Source organism: Pogoniulus pusillus, chromosome 2 (genome assembly GCF_015220805.1).
Source record: "Pogoniulus pusillus isolate bPogPus1 chromosome 2, bPogPus1.pri, whole genome shotgun sequence".
NCBI classification, from domain to species: Eukaryota; Metazoa; Chordata; class Aves; order Piciformes; family Lybiidae; genus Pogoniulus; species Pogoniulus pusillus.
In genome coordinates, this window is record NC_087265.1 from 44,788,307 (window position 1) to 44,806,136 (window position 17,830).

Below are 17,830 nucleotides of genomic sequence, written 5' to 3' on the forward strand. Positions count from 1 at the left end.
ATTCCTGAGACACACATAACCAAATTGTGCTAGTTTGAGCCTAGCTGGGATATTTTAGTGAGAGGAATTAGATTGTAGGCTGTGAAAAGGAAACAGTGGTGATGTCTTCTTCACTTATAGGCTTGCTGAGATGGATAAAAACAAGAACACAAACACAAATAACAGAGTTGCACTTTGGCTGCCTCCCTTCTCTTTCTAACCTGCTGTCTGGGTAACTAATCCTTCTTTCTAACCCCTCTGGCCGATTCTCCAGACCCACCTTGAACATAAAGCAAAGTCTGGGATAAGGTAGAGGGGTAGAAAGGAGGTGGAAGTGTGGTTTAGAGCCCCTCCTGGGGACTCTGGTTTCTGAGAGGGCTTTAGTGTGTCTGTATTACTTTTTACCTTGTATATTTCTGTCTCTGGCTATATAGATTGTAAATATCTGCTTGTCTATTGCGCTAAGCTGTAAATACAGCTTCATTCTTTAATTTCCAGCTCAGCTGAGTCTAGTCTGGATTATTTTCTTAAGTGTGTAGGTGGCAGGTAACACCCAAACCATCACACAGATGTTGCCCCTTTCCTAAATGAACCATCTTTCAGTATTTGCAGTGAAGCTCAACAGAAAGAAATGGAAATGACCAAAGCAGGTTGATAGCTTTAAAGCTACACCCGTTAAAAGAAATGCACAGTGCAGTGTGAAATGTGAACAAATTCCTGGGCTTTTAAATAGATTTTTGTTAATCTAAGGGTTTATTAGCATTGATGTTGATATGGACAGGTTTCACCTTCAATATTTTATTTTAGAACTCATTTCTCTCTTTTGAGGCAAAGAGGAAGCTTTGAGGTAATGCTGAAAAGATACTTAGTTTTCCTTCATATAAGCAAACATAACCATTGTTGATATGTACACACCTCCTAGTAACAAACATGTAGAAGGCGCTCTGCCTTGTTCTGATCCAAGGAAGCATTCTATCTCTGGATCCAATCCTTTAAGTACATAATGTCCCTGTGGAAAAAATGAGGACATTAAGTTGGATGACTTCTGCTCCAGGTCCTTGGGGATCACATGTGTGCATACAGTCCACAACACATGGAGAGAGAAATCTAATAAAATTTAATCTTCAGAAAGCTTTTTCCCTCCTGTTGCAATAAATTATGAACTCAGCCCAGGACAAGAATGTATTCATCAATAATAATCACAGCTGTCACCCTTGTCTGAGGTAGTTGAGTCATTCTTAATGTTGAGTGATTGTGCTGGGTGAATCCCTTGTGACCAAAGCACATTGATCTGTTACTTAAGGAGATTTCCCATTAGTTGTCTCATTCCTCTGCTTATTTTTTTTTTTTTGTTACTATTAACCAGCTGATTTAGGAAATAAATATTTGTTCACATTTGTAAATGCAGTTGCATTTTCTTATGCAATGTAGTAAGTTCAGTATAAATATTTTTTTAAAGGTCTTCATAGAGTCATACAATCAACCACGTTGGAGACCTCCAAGATTATCCAGTCCAACTTAGCACCCAGCCCTGTCCAATCAACTAAACCATGGCACTAAATGCCTCATCCAGGCTTTTCTTGAGCTTAGGAAGAAATCCACTGCAGAAATTCAATAGCAAAGCAGAAGCATAAAAGAAAAATTAAACTAACTTGCATGCACTAGTTACATTTTTGATAAATAACCAGAAAGCCATACAATAGAAACTTGAATATCTTCTCATATGTGAGCAGGTCAGTTTAATACAGTTATTTCTGTAGCTGTTCTGTCAAATTCTCTGGCAAGATTGGACTCCTCCTTTGAATGTCACACCATGGCATTTTCCTGACTGGAGTTAGATCTAGTTTGTTTTTCTTTTAGCAAGAAATGATATCTTTCTCATCCGAGGTATTTGCAGAATCACTGTCTACTGTGGTCCTGAAATTTTGGGTATAAAATTGTTGTTTAAAAATGATGTAGAATCATAGAATCAAACAGGTCGGAAGAGACCTCTAAGATCATCCAGTCCAACCTATCACCCAGCCCTGTCCAATCAACTAGACCATAGAATTGTAGAATCAACCAGCTTGGAAGAGACCTCCAAGATCATCCAGTCCAACCTATCATCCAGCGCTGTCCAATCAACTAGACCATAGAATCAAGCAGGTTGGAAAAGACCTCCAAGCTGATCCAGTCCAACTTAGCAGCTAGCCCTATCCAAGCACCTAGACCATGAAACTAAGTGCTCCATCCAGTCTTTTCTTGATGTCATGGAGGAAAAATAACCAAGTAACAAACACAATCTTAAACCCCACTTTGATGTAATTTTAAGGCACACACAATTGCAGTCCTTCTATGGATACTGATTTACTTTGTTGCAATGTCATTAATAAGATGTTTTGTTGAGTATATAGTTTAAAATCTTACTGTGTTCAGGTTTCCTAAATGTATAATGTATGTCTTGGAATATTTAGGACATCTCTAAGAAGTGTTTAGTGGAAAAAAAAATGTTTCAGTGTATATGTAACTTCTGTATCAGTGGGTGGACTGCCACAGATTGTATAAAGGCTTCCTCTTCCCTGCTGGGTTAGAGCGGATCCCTCCCCCAGTAAAGTGAATTCATTGCAACTCAGAACTTTGGAAAGTCAGAGAAAAAATGAAATTGTATGTTTTGTAAGTTTCAATATAATAGTACAAGAAGAATAAACTACTGCAGAAATATAATAACCTTAAGGAAGATGGGGAAGGGGTCAAGCAGCAGCAAAGCAGCATGGTGGGAAGATAGCAGCGGGTGCAGCAGAAGCAGCAAGGGAAAGATACAAGCTGTGCTTCCAGAAGTAAGCTTTTGATGCTCCAGTGAAATTATATTAACTTATCCATTGTTTCCATTTTCTGGCCTATCCCTGTAATGTTCACATCTCTACTCAGAGACTCCAATATTCTTCCACTCCTAAGTTTTTCTGTTCCAAAGTTTTTAATGTCTGAGCTACAAATCTAGCTCAAACAGCCACACTCCCTTTCCTACTGCATTTGCTGCTTTTATCTTGCCATTAGTAATTCTTGACTATTTCATACCTTGTCTTTCTTATCACAGCTACTCTTGTGTCTACCCTCCACCCATAACCCCCACACCTTGAGTACTGTGTCCAGTTCTGGGCTTCTCACAAACCCTATGAGGAGAGGCTAAGGGAGCTAGGCGTGTGAAGCCTGGCGAAGAGGCTCAGGGGTGACCTCATTGCTGTCTACAACTACCTGAAGGGAGGTTGTAGCCGGATGGGGGTTGGTCTCTTCTGCCAGGCAACCAGCAACAGAACAAGGGGACACAGTCTCAAGTTGTGTCGGGGGAGGTCTAGGCTGGATGGTAGGAGGAAGTTGTTGCCAGGGAGAGTGATTGGCATTGGAATGGGCTGCCCAGGGAGGTGGTGGAGTCGCTGTCCCTGGAGGTGTTGAAACAAAGCCTGGATAAGGCACTTGGTGCCATGGTCTAGTTGACTGGCTATGGCTGGGTGCTAGGTTGGACTGGATGGTGTTGTAGGTCTCTTCCAACCTGGTTGATTCTATGACTGACTGACACTTCTACCTCCACATGCTGTGATGATTGTGCTCTCAGTATAGACAGAGTTATGCATCTCTCAAGCTGGCAGCATAACTGCACATGTAGAGGATGTGTTTGATATTTGATCAGATAGCAGCCAGGAGGAAGATTTTTGATTCTGGTACTCAACTGCTGAATTAATGTACGTATACTTCTTGGCCATCTGGCTTCATCATCTAGCATGCAGATACTTTATAATACTGAGAAATGTACCTTCTGGGCACCAGGCCAGCACGTGAGGAAATGTTTTGTTTGGAGATCTGCCACCTAGTAGGGACTCTCTGCTCTAAATCCATCAGTGGCTTCTCTGATACCTGCTGTCTTGCACATTTCTTCAGGGCTGAGATGGTGGTTGGCCAGCAAGTGGCGTGTTTTTCTGTGCTGGCTCAACTCTCTTAGCTCCATCTTCATTCTGTTATATAGCAAGGTTTACATTCAAGCAGAAAACCTCAAAGGAATTGAAATAAATGTAATTATTTCATGATATGTGGTATCTTTAGAATTTTTAATGTTGGCATCCAGAACAATCAGTGGTCAGAGGCAGAGGGACAGCAGCTATAACAAGCTATGTAACTGCAGTGCATTTATAAAGGCTTTGCAACACGTTGTTGAAAAAGAAACCCTTCTGTTTTGCTACATATTTTACTGTTTTTTTAAATTTAATTTTTCCCAACTAGATATTTGGTGGCAGAGAGGAAAGGTCATTCTTCAAAGTCTGAAATTATTGGATAGAATGCTTTGAATACACACATATGTGCCAGCCGAGGCAAGAGGGAAGAGAGATTTGAGCTCTGAAGCTAGTCACAAATGAGGTGATACTGAGAATAACACTGAGTGGGAGCATGTCTGTAGCAAGAGCAGTGGGGATGCTGTGAAGGTGACCGCTGCCTTTACCAATCCATCAAAACCTGAAAGATCTTTATTTCAAGTAGAGAGTTCAAGTTCAGCACAGTCAGAGGGATCTTGTCTAGAAACAGAACCATTTACTGAATGGAGGCTGTAGCCATGTGGGGATTGGTCTCTTCTGCCAGGCAGTCAGCAACAGAAGAAGGGTGGACAGTCTCAAGTTGTGGTGAGGGGAGGCATAGGCTGGATGTTAGGAGGAAGTTATTCACAGGGAGAGTGATTTGGCATTGGAATGGGCTGCCCAGGGAGTCACTGTCCCTGGAGGTGTTCAAGAAAGGCCTGGATGAGGCACTTGGTGCCATGGTCTAGTTGACTGGATAGGGCTGGGTGCTAGTTTGGAATGGATATTCTTGGAGGTGGCTTCCAACGTGGTTGATTCTATGATTTGCATGGTGTAATATATATTTTTTTTCTTCCATCCCAGTAAAAATGCAATTCCTTTTCTGTTACAGTGTTTTTTTTGTCTTGGGACTTGAACTCCAGCTTTTGTGTACCGCAGTGAAGGTGACAGGCTCTACTGATCTCATGCTTTCTCTTAGAGGATAGAAGCTATACTGGATGAGGCACTTAGTGCCATGGTCTAGTTGATTTGGCTAGGGCTGGGTGATAGGTTGGAGTGGATGATCTTGGAGGTCTCTTCCAACCTGGTTGATTCTGCGATTCTGTTAGTTTATGTAATCTCTACCTGCAGTCAGCCCTGCTGCTGCTGTGTTGATAATTCTTGATCAACACATCCTGTATTTTGTCTGTATCCTGTGCATAAACTTTCAAAGGATGTAACTGTATGTGATGTAGTGGACCACTGTGTTAGATAATTTTAAGCTTTATATTTTATATCACATTTATGAAGAAAAATACATCAATTGACTCATTCAATGACAGATCCTAATTATTGAAAGCTTTTTTTTTTTTTTCCTGTTTGCAGGCTGGCTGATGTATTTTTAAGAAGGTTTTACTGTTTTCTCAGATTAAAAAGAGCATAGCTCACTTTACAGAAAGAGCTCTCAACTCTCAAGTTACTCACTTCATTAAATACATAACCCTCATTTTTAGGTGCATGAGGCCAGGCTGGATGAGGCTGTGGTCAGCCTGCTCTAGGGTAGGGTGTCCCTGCCCATGGCAGGTGGGTTGAAACTACATGATCCTCGTGGTCCCTTCAACCCTGACTGATTCTATGATGCCTAAATTTCAGTTCCTTTTTGTTAAAGAAAGACTGTCACAGCAAAGATGTGATTTAAAGCTTTCAGGGTACAGGCACTGTGGTTAATACTTAGTAATATTCACAAGATGATATTTAATGATATTTTGCAGCAGTTTCTGTGGCTTAAAAGAGATGTTTTGTTAATTAGATTTAATAAATTGAATGAAAGAAGAATCCATTTGTCTGGAGAGCAAAAAAACATGGTCACTTGTTTTGCTTTTTCTTTCCCTTTGCTCTCCTTCCATCTCTTGATCTCTGGAGGAGTCTTTTATTTTCATCTTACTGTCTCTTTGTCCTTTCATTGAATTCAAGCAGAGTTCTTTCCTCCCATGTAGTGACACCCAAACCATCACAGAGTTATAAAACCCACCACCTTTGTTATGCTTTTGTGTTATAGATATGCATGCTCTTAGGTATCTTCTAGAAGGAGATGAGTGTTGTGATGGTGTGATGGTTTGGGTGTTCCCTCCCCCATTGGAAATTACCCAGACTAGACTCAGTTGCTCTGGAAAGTTGAATGAAGCTTTATATTTACAGCTCAGCACAATATACAAGCAGGTAGTTACAATACTTACATCTAGAGACAGAAATATACAAGGTAAAGGTAATACAGAAACAGAACAGCCCTCTCAGAAACCTGAATCCCCAGGAAGGGCTCCCAATCACCCTTCCACCTCCTTTCCGCTCCTCTATCTTATCCCAGACTTTGCCTTAAGTTCAAGGTGAGTTTGGAGAAGCAGAGGGATTTGTTATACAGACAGCAGGTGAGGGAGAGAGAGGAGGCAGCCAGAGAGAGAGCAACTCTGTTATCTCTATTTGTGTTCTTTTTGTATCCATCTCAGCAAGCCTATGAGTGCAGCAGACATCACCATTGTTTCCTTTTCACAGCCTATGATCTAATTCTTGTCACTGAAATATTCCAGCTAGCTCCACACTAGCACAAGTGTTTAGTTTTGGGGATTGAAGAAGCCCCTGGTAATTGATTTTTCTAAAGGTAGCATTGTTTTAGTGCCATTTTCTGTGGCTTCTGGCATAGTGTGAATTTTCTGTTTCAGAAAATGGTAACATTCTGTTTATGCTTGTGCTTTACTCACTTTTAATTTCAGAAAGCTGCACAGGAATTTGAAGATAGTCACAAATGTCTTTATTTTTTTTTCCTGAACTTCTAGAGGTGTTTTCTGGCTTAGCCATGAAATACACAAATAAAAAGAAAGACATACACTTCCACTCGATCTGGAGTTGTAAGAGATGGCAGGAAGTGAGGGGGAAGGAATGCAGGCACAGACTAATAGGCTGCTGCCCTCTCCTGATGAACACTTGATTAAATTATTTATTCCTACTGTATGACTAGGGAAGAAGCAACATGGAAGGTTTTGAAGCTGAGTGTCATTCCACAGTGCTGATTAAGTACAGCAGCTCTGGCGATCTGGTCTGAAACAGCTACTTTCTTTTTGCCTGAAAAATATAATGGCTGTGCATTATGTGGGGAAAAAAAAACCCTCTTTAAAACCCAACTGCTGTACTTTATGTAGTGCTTTTTCAATTTATGTTTTCTGTCTTGCAATTCTCTTTTAGTTATGTTGCAGTTGTGCAGTACAATCACTATTCTTGGCAGCAAGACAGCACGTTGGGGCAAAGAACCTATTGTGTCTAGGGAACTCTCTGCTGCTGCACGCCTGTTGAGAAAAGCTGTGTGCCAGTGTACCAAAGGGGAGATTGGTTGTTGTGTTGTTAGATTGGGTGTTTATTTGGGTTGGGTTTTTGGTAGTGTGGTGTTTGCTTGTTTAGGCTTGTTTGGTTTGTTTGTTTCACGTGTGTGGCCCTTTGCCCTGCTGCTCTCTTTCCTCATGTGCTAATTTGAGCCTAGCTAGAACATTTTGGTGAGGAGAATTAGATTACAGGCTGTGAAAAGGAAACAATGGTGATGTCTACTTCACTCATGGGCTTGCTGAGATGTATAAGAACAAGAATGTAAATATAGATAACACAGTGTGGCTCTCTGGGCTTCGTGGGCTGCACTTCTCTCCCTAACCTAACCTGCCATCTCTGTGACTAATCCATCTGCTTCCTAACTCACCTGACCAACCCTCCAATCTTCCTTGGGTGTAAGGCAAAGTCTTAGGTAAGGTAGAGAGGGGTGGGAGAAGGTGGAAGGGTGGTAGAGAGCCCCTCCTGGGGCCTCAGGTTTCTGGGAGGAGTGTTGTGTTTTCTGTATTACCTTTTGACTTGTATATTTTATACTTTAAAAGAAGTTACATGGTTTAAAGACCTCATAGTGCAGAGGTGGGAATTAGCATGCAGGCTGTAAATTCCTCTCTCTTGTATGTTGTCAATTTTTGTTCCTACACATTTGTGAATATCTCTTTTCTTCTTCAACTCTGGAACAGTTCTTGTCTTCTGTTTCATAAATGATGCAATTGCTTAATTACTAAATTACAACAGGGGCTAGGTTGCAGTTTCTGGAGAAAAAGCTACCTGACAACCATTTCTGTTTTGAAATAAGCTATCTAAATAGACACCCAGGAGAAAATGACAGGTAATGTTCTTTTCAGATGCTGCCAAAATCCCAGAAACTTTAAAGTCTAGGTCATGTTCAACGTTAAGTTGGAATGCAAGTATTTAAACTGTAAGCAGAACAAAATCATAGAATTCTAGAATCATAAAATCAGTCAGGGTTGGAAGGGACCACAAGGATCATCTAGTTCCAGCCCCCCTGCCATTGCTAGAGACACGCTACCTTAGAGCAAGCTGGTCACAGCCTCATCCAGCCTGTGCTTAAACGCCTCCAGAGATGGGGCCTTGCTGGGGTTTGAGCAGAACTAAAGTGAAAAGAACAGGCAGGGTAAGGCTAGGGTCACTCTGATAAGAGGCACAGCTGCAGGGAAGTGCCCTTGGGTAGAAACTGAGAAAGTAGCTGCTGTTAGCTGAGCTGTGCAAGGGGGCCTTGAAGGGGGCAGGCTGGTCAGCCCTGGGAAGAGCTGATGACGGTGCCTATCAAAAGTACATGCCCGTGTACCTAACCCACAATAGAAGCATCACTCCTAGCTTCAATAAATGGATTGACCTTCTATGTATCCTACTGATATAAGTTCATGTCTTTCTGGTCTCTCTCACGGCCTTTAAACAACCCAGCAGGGCCTCAACCACCTCCCTGGGCAACCCAATCCAGGCTCTCACCACTCTCATGCTGAAGAACTTCCTCCTCACGTCCAATCTGAATCTACTCAGATCTTTCTACTAAGAGATTAGCAATCATGTCTGTGTTTGTCCAGTACTCTTGCTATTTGGTAATTTTGATGGGGACTGCTTGACAAGCTTAGGGAATCAAGAATACTTGTATTTCCATAGTTCATAAATACACCTACTTACACATGTTTATTCAGGGATGCATTCTTTATACCACCTTGGTGTATAAGGGGAAAGGTAAAAGGGTAACCAAGATTGCCAAATAAGAGCAATCCAGCCCTTTCTAAGACCTCACATTGTCAAGATGCTGCAGGCTTTGGTGGCAATCACTCTTCTGTTCCCATAACTGAGTTAGCTCCAGGCAAGGCATGGGGAAACCTGTCATCTGTGACAGAGATCTGTCCAGCTTCTGTGTTCTGGCTGTACTTAGGAGGCAGGGTTTTTTCAGGTCACTCCTCTGTGAAGAGCTGGTTATGACACTGAAAGTAAGCTGGTATTTTCTTGCTCTTGCTTTGTTTTAAAATAGTATTAAAAATTCCACCTTAGTGCCATGGTCTAGTTGATTGGCCAGGGCTGGGTACTAGGTTGGACTGAATGATCTTGCAGGTCTCTTCCAACCTGGTTGATTCTATTCTGTTATTCTATTCTATATATATGTGTGTGTGTGTGTGTGTATATCTAGTGCAGATTGAAGTATTTAGAAAGTAATGTTTTATATATATGGACTGAAACATCTGTTTTCTAGGGAAAGGCTGAGAGACCTGCATGAACCTGTGTTAGCAGGGTGGCTGGACTAGATGGCTAGACCACCCCTGAGCCTCCTCTTCAGCCTGGAGAAGAGTAGATTCAGGGGTGATCTCACTGCTGTCTACAACTACCTGAAGGGAGACTGTAGCCAGGTGGGAGCTGGTCTCTTCTGCCAGGCAACCAGCAACAGAAGAAGGGGACACAGTCTCAAGTTGTGCTGCGGGAGGTCTAGGCTGGATGTTAGGAGGAAGTTGTTGCCAGAGAGAGTGATTGGCATTGGAATGGGCTGCCCAGGGAGGTGGTGGAGTCGCCATTCCTGGAGGTGTTCAAGAAAAGACTGGATGAGGCACTTAGTGCCATGGTCTAGTTGATTGGATAGGGCTGGGTGCTAGGTTGGACTGGATGATCTTGGAGGTCTCTTCCAACCTGACTGATTCTTCAAAACCTGCCTGGATGCGTTCCTGTGAGGCCTGCTCTACTAAGTGATCTTGCTTTGACAGGGAGGTTGTACTTGGTGATCTCCAGAGGTCACTTCCAATCCCTGCCACTCTATGATGGGATGCACAGTGGCATTAGTGTCACTTGTTACTGTGGACAGAACTTTTAGCAGAAGTAGATTGGCAAGGCTTTTTCATGAAAATTAATTTCCTCTTGTATGTCTGCTTTGGTCTTTGTCTCCTGTCACTTGTGCCCTGGTGAGATCCCATCTTGAATAATGTGTTCAGTTTCAGGCTCCCCAGTTTAAGATGGGCAGAGAGTCTCTCTGCTGTAGACAGTCTAGCAGAGGTCTGTGAGGATGATGAGGGGACTGGGGGGCATGGCCTATGAGGAGAGGCTGAGGAACCTGGGGCTGTTTAGTTTGGAAAAGAGAAGACTTAGAGTGGATTTGAAAAATGTTTATAAATGTCTGAGGGCTGGCCAGGATGGGGGCAGGCAGGCTCTGCTTGCTTCTTCTGTGATAGGACAAGGAGCAATGGGTGTAAGTTGCAGAGGTTCTACCTCAACACAAGGGGGAATTTCTTTACTGTAAGGGTCCCAGAGCACTGGAATAGGCTTCCCAGAGTGGCTGTGGAGTCTCCTTCCCTGGAGCCTTTCAAGGATGTGTTCCTCTGTGATCTGTGTTAGATAGTATTGTCCTGCTCTGGCAGGGAGGTTGGACTTGATGATCTTCTTGGGTGCCTTCCAGCAGCTAACATCCTTTGACTTCCTATTGTGCTGTCAAGTATTCTAGCATATTTCCTCCTAATCACAGAATCAGCCAGGTTGGAAGAGGCCTCCAAGATCAGCCAGTTGATTGGGAAACAAAAACTGAATTTTGTCAGCTTGGCTGTCAGCCTCAAAATCTCTTGTAGCAGCACAGTGCTGTATTTTAGGCTGTCGAATTGCAAGAAATAATTGGTATTGAATTATTCTGCTTCTGTGGCTTTTTAATGGATGCCATGAGTATACAATTTTCTCTTGCACATATAAAAATTCAGTAATATATCAGAGGTGCTAAATTCTTTTTGAACCTGACAAGTGAATGTTTTCAAGAAGAGCATCCTGCCATATATCTCTGCAACGATGTATGCTGATGCAGTGTGGTTTGGGTGTTCCCTGCCCCCCGCCCCCACTTGTGAAAATCATCCAGACTAGACTCAGTGGCTTTGAAAAATTGAATGAAGCTTTGTATTTACAGCTTAGTACAATAGACAAGCAGGTATTTACAGTATATGCAGCTGCAGACAGAAATAGACAAGTTAAAAAGTAATACAGAAAATTGAAGAATGAAGCTGTATTTATAGTTTAGCACAATATATAAGGAGATATTTCCAATATATACAGAAAAATACAAGTTAAATAGTAATGCAGAAACACAACAGCCCTCCCAAAAACCCAAGTCCCCGGGAGGGGTTCCCAACCACCCTTCCACCTTCTTCCCACCCCTCCACCTTACCAGAGACTTTGCCTTATGTTCAAAGGTGAGTTTGGAGAATTGGCTAGGGGAGCTAGGAAGCAGATGGATTAGTCACACAGATGGCAGGTTAGGTTAGAGAAAAGTTCATGCAGCCCCAGACCCAGAGAGAGACTCTGTTATCTGTGTTTGTGTTCTTGTTCTTATCCATCTCAGCAAGCCTATGAGTGCAGCAGACATCCCCATTGTTTCCTTTTCACAGCCTATCATCTAATTCTTCTCACCAGAATGTCCCAGCTAGGCTCAAACTAGCACATGCAGTTTCCTGCTTTCAGGGTGTCTGCACAAAGTCAGAATGGATTTGTGAGCTTGCCTCTGCATCACTATAACCCCAGCCAGGTTTTACCGATCACCGCCAGCCTGCGTCCATTTGCAGAACAGCAGCTGAGCCTTACTAGGAAATTAGACAGGCACAGAAAGCAGACTCAGATTACACTAATGAACCCATTAAGTGAGGTATAGGGAGCCTGTCTGGCCAGAATGGGGAAGTGAACAAGGTCTGGCTGTATTACTCGCTTGGTCTTTCACATTCTATGCTCGTTTTTCACCCTCTGTAGGTTTACTTGGGGGTGAGGGAATGTAGGTCTTTCTCATCCTCTTGTATGACTTGCAAAAGGAAAACGTATCTTACTCTTTCCCAGCATTTTAGGGGACAAAAATGTTGGTGCAACTGGTGTTTGCAGGCTGTAAAGCTTGTGACAGAGCACCACCAAAGCACATTTTCTTTCTAAACTCTTTCAAGTGATATGTGTGTTCTAGTTATGCTCTCTGACTACTTTATAGAATTCCTCATTTACTGCAGGAAAAATCAAAGCAGAACAAAACTACTAATTTTAAAATAGTCACTAGAAACACCTAATTAAAATCTCATTATTTGTTATGTCATGATTATTATGGTATTAAAAGATAGAAGCTAGTTGATATTAAATTGGTGACATGGTGTAAGAAAGTTGTTGTTTCTGAAGAAGACCAGATTGAGGAGAGGCTGAGGGAGCTGGAGCTGTTTAGCCTGGAGAAGAGAAGGCTCAGGGCTGACCTCATTGCTGTCTACAACTGCCTGTAACCAGGTGGGGGTTGGTCTCTTCTCCTAGGCAACCACAACAGAGCAAGGGACACAGTCTCAAGTTGTGGCAGGGGAGGTCTGGGCTGGATGTTAGGAGAAAGTTGTTGCCAGAGAGAGTGATTGGCATTGGAATGGGCTGCCCAGGGAGGTGGAGGAGTCGCCGTCCCTGGAGGTGTTGAAGCAAAGCCTGGCTGAGGCACTTAGTGCCATGGTCTGGTTGATTGGATAGGACTGGGTGCTAGGTTGGACTGGATGAGCTTGGATGTCTCTTCCAACATGGTTGATTCTATGACAATATTGTCCATGACAACAAATAAAGATTTAATCCAAATTTTATCACTTTTCAGTTAATGAACAAATGTAGGTTTGTATTATAGCTAGATGTGTTTGGCTGCTGTATACCAAAAGAAGCAATAATATTTTGAGCTTTCTGATAGATGGCAAAACAGTGTCCTTAACATTTTTGAAGGGCTTGAAAATCTTATCTTTTATTGTTTCAAAGCTAGTGAAACACACATTTGGGCTCTGCACTGTTAGCTTGTATTTTCCCAGGTTTTGTTACATTTTTCCTCTATTTTTTAAAATAAAGAGGAGTTTCCTACTATTTTTTATATATATAAAAATCTATTTTTCAAATCTTTATTTGGGGTAGCTTAGAGGAGCTCATTCTCATTTACTTCCTAATTAACGTTTGTTTTTCAGAAGGACACTTTCAGCTGCAGTTTTTTTGGTAGCTGTTCTAGTTGGAAGTTTATTGCTGTTGCTTTGCAGTAGTGATTTGTGCTACTGATGGCTCAATATTGCTAACAGAGGAGCAAAAGCCTACAGCAAATATTCATAGAATCTTAGAATAGTTTAGGTTGGAAGTGACCTCAAAGATCACCTAATTTCAACCCTCTGCCATAGGCAGAGACACATCCCACTAGAACAGGTCACACAAGGGCTCATCTAACCTAGTCTTGAACACCTACAGGGAGGGAGCAGCCACAACCTCCTTGAGCAACCTGTTCCAGTGTTTCACCACCCTCACTGTAAAGAACGTTTTCCTAACATCTAGTTTAAATCTCCCCTCTTCCACTTTAAACCCATTATTCCTTGTTCTGTCATTACAAGACCTTTTAAACTGTCCCTCAGCCCTCCTGCAGGTCCCTTTCAGATACTGGAAGGCTACAACAAGGTCTCCTTGCAGCCTTCTCTTCTCCAGGCTGCACCTGGTAGAATGTAAGCCAGAAAGCTGGAGAGGCAAATGGTGCCAAGGACTGAGAGAGAGCTGGAAAAATAAGCCTGGGTTTGCACAAGAGGCAGATGGGGATATGGTGAGTGAAGGGCTAAGGAACCATGGGCATGGGCAAGAAACCTGGAACAGACCTTTTAAACCAATGGAGTTTTTGGTGTGAGTGATGAAAGAGTTGTAACCTTAGACTTGTTCTGAGCTGGAATTTGGACGATCTGACATAGATTTACATAACTGGCTACAAACACAATACCAAAAAAAATTATCACAATTTGATTTTTTTCTTTGTTTTTTTTTTTTTTTTCACTCTACCTGCAATTGAAATTAACTAAATCTTCTATGTCAGACACAGCATACATATTCCCTGTGTGGAAAGAATTAAACCCACTCTTTTCTTCTAACTTTCATTAAATTGATTGCAATTTCTGCATTAATGAGGGTTTTACTGATGTGAAGACTATGTTGGCACAGTCAGTCAGAGAGATCACGTGGCATTGATTTAAATCTGACAGGGGTTAAGACATTCAAGATAATTTTAGCTTGTAATCAATTTTGTTGTAAAGTTGTGAGAATGATGGTAAAACTGAGCCATGTAACAGTAGATAAAAAAATGTCAAGTGCCACACCTGCATGGATTGAAATACATAAATTATAATAAATAAAGGAGACTTTGGAGTGGCCTTCCAGTATCTGAAGGAGGCTACAGGAGGGCTGGGGAGGGCCTGCTGACAAGGTCTTGTGGTGACAGGATGAGGGGTAATGGGTTTAAACTGGAAGAGGGGAGATTCTAACTAGATGTTAGGAAAGGGTTCTTGACAGTGAGGGTGGTGAGACACTGGCACAGGTTGCCCAGGGAAGTTGTGGATGGTTCCTTCTTCCCTGGAGGTGTTCAAGGCCAGGTTGAATGAATCCTTGAGTGACCTGTTCTAGTAGGAGGTGTCCTTACCTGTGGTGGGGGGTTGGATCTGGATGATCTTTGAGGTCCCTCCTAACCTAAACCATTCTATGATTCCTGTTAAATTCCAAGTGGGGTTTAATAGGAGAAATATTTTCTCTATAATGTAATTATTTGGCCTGCAAACCATAACCATATCTGATAATTCCTCTTATAATATATATCTGAAGGGGGTCTACAGGAAGGCTGGGGAGGGACTATTGACAATGTCTTGTAATGACAGGACAAGGGGTAATGGGTTTAAACTGGAAGAGGGGAGATTTAAGCTAGATATTAGGAGGAAATTCTTTACAGTGAGGGTGGTGAGACACTGGCACAGGTTGCCCAGGGAAGTTGTGGCTGCTTCCTCCCTCCTTGGAGGTGTTCAAGGCCAGGTTGGACGAGGCTTTGAGCAACCTGTTCTAGTGGGAGATGTCCCCACCTCTATGGTAGGGGGTTGGATCTGGATAATCTTCGGGGTCCCTTCCAACCTAAGCCATTCTATGATTCTGTGATTACTTTGAAATGCTTTGGCCATGTCTTAATGTTATGTTCAAACTTTGAGTGAATTACACAGAGCATTCTGATACACATAGCTCAACAGATGGCTGCTTCATTCCATGTTCATAAGAGGAAAACGTCCATGTACATGGATGTATGCAGTGTCTTTGCTGTGCACAGTGTTTTTGTGCCCTTTCATATTGTTTGTCTGTAAGTTATTTATTACTGCATTAATATTTCATTAATACTAAATGATGAGGTCTGAAGAAATCATGGAGCAGTTCTGATTTGCTGCTGTGGCAGTCTCTCTGGATAGTAAATGAACTTTGAGATTGATTTTAATGGATCAGCAGGGGGTTTGCTGTGAAAACTCCAGCACCTAACTATGAAAAAAGTGGAAGTAGCTCTGACATTCCTTCTTCTCAGCCTAAAATCTTTAACTTGTAGCAAGAACATCTTTAAAGAGAGGCTTATCTATTTATTTTTATGAGAGAACTGAACCTGAAATTGTTGTTGGGTTAATTTTTATACCAAGGTTTTTATAGAATCATAGAATCAACCAGGTTGGAAGAGATCTCCAAGATCATCCAGCCCAACCTAGCACCCAGCCCTATCCAGTCATCTAGACCATGGCACTAAGTGCCTCATCCAGTCTTCTCTTGAACACCTCCAGGGACGGTGACTCCACCACCTCCCTGGGCAGCCCATTGCAGCAGCAAAAAAAAAGCTGTTTCTTTAGTAAGTGTTTTGTGTCTGTTGTAGCTGTGACAGATTCCAAGAATTATTCTTCTTCTAAAAACTGATACAAAATCCTGTGAGTCTCCTTGAAAAACACAGAGGTTCATCTTGGTGTATCCTTAGTGACTACTGACAGCAGTTCTGTCAGACAGGGAGTACCCTCAGGTGCCATCGCAGAGGCTCCGCCACAAGCCTGCAAGAATTGTGTCTCATATAGCATCCTAATGGAACAAGTCATCTATCTAAGGTATTTTGCTTCTACCTCAGCTCCTCCACTGTAATGTTGTCTTATCTGGTAAGAATCCGTAAATTTAGATTGTCTTCCAAGGTCATGGGCAGAGCTCTATAGGCAATAGAATCATAGACTCAGTTAGGGTTGGAAGGGACCACAAAGATCATCTAGTTCCAACCCCCCTGCCATGCCCAGGGACACTCTACCTTAGATCAGGCTGGCCACATCCTCATCCAGCCTGGCCGTAAACACCTCCAGGGACGGAGCCTCAACCACCCATTCCAGCCTCTCACCACTCTCATGCTCAACAACTTCCTCCTCACGTCCAGCCTGAATCTCCCCACCTCCAGCTTTGCTCCATTCTCCCTAGTCCTGTCACTCCCTAGTAGCCTAAAAAGTCCCTCCCCATCTTTTCTGTAGGCCCCCTTCAGATCCTGGAAGGCCACAAGAAGGTCACCTGGGAGCCTCCTCTTCTGCAGACTGAACAGCCCCAACTCTTTCAGTCTGTCCTGGTAGGAGAGGTGCTGCAGTGCTCTGGTCATCCTCATAGCCTTCCTCTGGACATGCTCCATCACGTCCACATCCCTCTTGTAATAGGGCCTCCAGTACTACGATAGTAATACATTGCCAAAAATGTGGGAAACGTGGCTTTTATAAACAAACCCAAGAAGCTATATTGTTGTTTCAGTCAGCTAACTGGACCTCAGTAAACTTTTGATGAGTAGTGGAAAAATATGTTTGATCACAAAAGGGCATGACCCTTAGCAGTACCATTGTGTAACAAGGGAAACCAAAAATGGTTAATCAACAGAATGGGTTATTGACAACTCCTGCTGTGTTTGATGTAATGGTCTTGCCAGGCTTTAGTTAGATTGGTGTGTCATGGTGTGCTACTTTCAGGCTAGCTGGAATATTTTAGTGAGTGGAATTAGATTATAGGCTGTGAAAAGGAAACAGTGGTGATGTCTGCTGCACTCATAGGCTTGCTGAGATGGATAAAAACAAGAACACAAACATAGATAAGACAGCGTAGGAGAGTCAGTGTGTGTGTCTCTGTTGCAGGGGGTGCCCTGGGCTGCTTCTCTGTAACTAATCCTTCTGCTTTCTAACCTCCCCTGCTGATCCTCCAAACTCACATGTAAGGCAAACTCTGGGAAAAGGTAGACAGATGGAAAGAAGGTGGAAGAGTGATTGTGAGCCCCTCCTGGGCACTCTGGTTTCTGGGAGGGCTGTTGTGTTTCTGTATTGCTTTTTAGCTTGTATATTTCTATCTCTAACTGTACATATTGTAAATACCTGCTTGTATATTGTACTAATCTGTAAATATAAAGCTTCATTCCTTAATTTAGAGCTTGGCTGAGTCTAGTCTGGGTGATTTCATAAGAGTGGGGGTACAGATAACTTCTAGAATGTCACACATGTGAAATAACTTCAAATGTCTTTTTGTTTAAGAAGTGAATGTAGATAAGTTGAGATGGGCATCTGCTGCCATGGTGTGCAGTATGTTCTAACTCTTCTTCCTAAATTTACTTAATGTTGAGTTCTGTTGCAAGGGAAACTGATTTAGAACTCGAAGTGGTT

The 17,830-nt window shown here is 42.4% G+C and overlaps 1 long non-coding RNA gene across 7 annotated transcripts in view; it reads right to left on the reverse strand.

Annotated features, from left to right (window-relative positions):
- Positions 1-632: 632 nt before the first annotated feature.
- The window catches only part of LOC135186224 (uncharacterized), a 119,764-nt gene continuing 102,566 nt past the window's right edge, over positions 633-17,830 (reverse strand). For 4 of the 7 annotated variants that reach the window (XR_010306772.1, XR_010306776.1, XR_010306770.1 and 1 more), the window contains 2 exons: positions 3,767-4,001; positions 633-988 (listed from right to left, as the gene is read on the reverse strand). This is a non-coding gene — a long non-coding RNA (uncharacterized LOC135186224). The remainder of the gene's footprint in view (positions 989-3,766; positions 4,002-17,830) is intronic. The other 3 variants (XR_010306778.1, XR_010306771.1, XR_010306780.1) reach the window with 2 other exon arrangements.